This window comes from Glycine max, chromosome 2, assembly GCF_000004515.6.
Source record: "Glycine max cultivar Williams 82 chromosome 2, Glycine_max_v4.0, whole genome shotgun sequence".
NCBI lineage: Eukaryota > Viridiplantae > Streptophyta > Magnoliopsida > Fabales > Fabaceae > Glycine > Glycine max.
In genome coordinates, this window is record NC_016089.4 from 44372629 (window position 1) to 44376032 (window position 3404).

Consider the following 3404-nt stretch of genomic DNA (forward strand, 5'->3'; position numbering starts at 1 on the left):
TATGAATTATATTATAATAAAAAAAAGAAAGAGCTCAGGAGTGCCACCATTCTTCAGAAAATCAGAAAGTTGTGACAGACCCATCTATCACAGCTGACACAATTGTCATCACAGCTCTTAATTTGCACCAGCCGGGAATCGAACCCGGGTCTGTACCGTGGCAGGGTACTATTCTACCACTAGACCACTGGTGCTTTTTTATCAGAATTCTACACAAAATAATATTTATTAAGTAATTATGTTTTCAACTTCATTTTGTTTAATCTATAGTAATATGAACAGGTGTGTTTCATCCAAAATTTACTTTGGTTTCTTGCGCCTCTGACTTGACATGATTAAAATATGCTGATTAGACTCTTGAATTTGATTTCACCAAGTAGAAATAAAAGTTCAAGTCAAAGGGAATTAATTTATATGAGATAACTAGAACTTCATTTGCATCAAAGTTTAAAGACACCAGAGTCCACACTTCCTAAACATTTTACAATTTATATTTTTCTATTACGAGTATAATTTATGATTCTACCCGCTGTGTTTTGTAGAAGCTTCAATCTGTAAAATCAAATGCAATAGAATCAAACTTGGGTTATCATAATTAATCTCTCAATAATTGGTATGAGTAAATTATACTCTATTATCTCGAGGTTAAATGTAATATTCAATAAAATCCAAATTAACTATATATTTCACTGTACTTTATCTTGAAACCTTTTATTAAAGGATTTATTTGTAACTTTATGGTTGACTTAATGTCGATAATGTATACTTTATATTTTATGATTTTTTTTTGTTAAAATAGAATTTTGCTAACTTATCTTCTTTTTTTTCAAATTAGTCTTAAATTTAAAAAGCTTCAGTTTAATCTCTTAAAGTGTTTCAATTAATGGTGGGAGGCAAGGGATTTTATTTTTAAGTTTAGGGGGAAGTATGTTAAGGAGGATAATTTGTGGGGAAATTGAGAAGGATAGGTGTAAAAAAGGAAATGCAAATAGCAATTCCCTTTTCATTTTATTAGTCCACGTCTACCTCATAGCCCGGGTAAAATGGCTTGACTTGCATATCAAGAATAAAAAAATATTTTTTTTAAAAAAAAACCGACTAGTAAACCAAAATAAACTAAAAATGTCTAAAAAAATTTAAAATTTTATTTTATATTTTATTTTTTAATTAATACTTGTTAATAATTGATTAAATTTTTCATAATAAATATATATACTCATACATAAATAACAAATAGAAAGTCCCAGCCAAAGGCTAAATATATATAGTATTTATTGAAAACAAACCAAATATTCGAGCACATCAACTAATATATATTCAAGTAAATTACCAAATAAATTAAAATCAACCTATTTAAGCACTAACAAAGAAAAACAACGTTTTGTCCGTTAAACCAACATGTTACATGGAGTGGCTACACAAGATTGAAAATCGTATCTTAAAATTGAAAATAATCATTGTTAGTTAGATAAAGAATTATTTTATAACTTTTAATGAATTAGGGACCAAATTATAACTTAAAATAAAATTAAGAAATCACATTAGTAATAAATTAGTAACTTTTACTTCCTTGTTAGTTTCCTTTAATTTTATTACAAATTGATTGCATAGGCCACTTGCATTTGAGGCTAAGTGATGCAAACTTCTCAACAAATTCCTCTTTTTTATCTCACCAAAGTACTAAAGATATGTTTGTCTCATTGGATTTGCCAAACATAAATTCACGTAATTTTAGCAACTAATATTAGTCAAATCAAATAAACTAATTACTGAAACAATCAATTGATTTAAAACATTGTAATTCTCAAGTAGCGATTTGAGAAAGAGACTTTATTATTCAATTATAAGATCTTTAACTTCAAACCTAATTCCTATGACTTGTTCATTTTAAAGATTAGATTGGACTTTTTTCACGTTTAGATTAAATTAAGCTTGAAGCTAGCTGATAACTTCAGGATTTAGTCAAGCTTGACCGGAATATATATGTTTGATATAGAGTTGCTTCAATCATAAATGTCATAATATTTTTTTTTGAAAGGAATAAATGTCATAATTAACAAGTGGATAATTGAGCATGTATTGTTTCAAATATATATTCATCAACTTGAAGCGGACTACCTCGTTTCAAACATTTAAAAAATTTATGAAAATTGAATGTCGACGTATTTTTTTGGGTGTACCCTTCAATCGTATTTGGTAAATGCTGACGTTTTTTTTTTTTTAATGTTGGTTATATATAATCCACATGTGATTCATCAAATGAGTATAACTTAATTGAAAATACATACTGAATTTATAGGAAGAATCTGATTAAGTTCATCAATCCTTGTAAAATATATTTAAGGATAAGCGATAAACTCTCGGTGTAATAAAGTCTCTCGACTGAGGATTAATTTTATAAACTTGCATGTGGACAAGGATACCTTGGGGTGACCCCAAGACCCTAACTATGTTAGTAAAAAAAGTCAACATGTGATTCAATTCTACTATAGTAATTGAGAAATTTTAAACAAAACTACACGTTTTTTTCTTAAAAAAATATTAGTCCCCTTGGTATCTAACATTACTGGAAAGTATTCCTTTTTATTGGAGAAATTGTAAAATGAAATGACATATTTTTTTTTCTAAGAAGCATACAGATATATTAATATTTAGGACTCTCCAAAAAAAAAGATTTAATATTTGGAGATTATTGAAAATTTATTTACAATTATATAATTTTTCAGCAAGTAAAATTAATAGGCTATTTTGCCTATTAACCTCTTTCTATTTTGGTTCCACAAAACGAAGTCAAATGACCAACACCATTAAAAAAAATCTCTCTCTTAAAAAAAAACGAAATTTCAGTAGTTGAATTTAATTATTACATAAAAATTTAAGAGTTTATACTGTAAGTACATGGGAAAACTTCTATGAATTAATTATAAATATTTTATTATTATTTTAAAGATAATTATTATAAAAATTAATAATTTTTTTTATAATGACCGTCTGTGATTGAATGTCTTTTATATTATTTTGACATGTTTTGTTTATTCATTAAATAATAGTAATCATTTTAATATTCTTAATGTATTATTAAATATTTATTATTTTAATTTCTAAATTATAAAAATAAAAATAGGTCTACGTTGATTAATTTTATTAGCTTTAATAATATTATTACTCTTCTTCATTTATTTTTGGTTCAATTCCTTATTGCCATTTGCACATCATATGTAATGGCCTTTGTTATGAGAGGAAGCTACAGTGACGAAAGTAATGGCCTTTTCATCAACAAGTGGAGACACACAATTGCAATGGCGACCAAGTCAGAAAGTTTACCTTTACCACACTACCTAGCTACGAAGTTTTCAATGCTGATATACTCTGCTTATATATATTATAACCCACATGTTAACGTT

General features: G+C 26.7%; 2 non-coding genes across 2 annotated transcripts; both read right to left on the reverse strand.

The window, feature by feature from the left end:
• Positions 1 to 30: 30 nt before the first annotated feature.
• On the reverse strand, positions 31 to 117 carry LOC113000983 (small nucleolar RNA snoR114). Its single transcript, XR_003266291.1, has one exon. It is a non-coding gene; the product is annotated as a small nucleolar RNA snoR114 (small nucleolar RNA).
• A 6-nt stretch (positions 118 to 123) lies between these two features.
• Positions 124 to 194, reverse strand: TRNAG-GCC (transfer RNA glycine (anticodon GCC)). The gene has a single exon. It is a non-coding gene; the product is annotated as a tRNA-Gly (tRNA).
• Between the last annotated feature and the right edge of the window lie 3210 nt (positions 195 to 3404).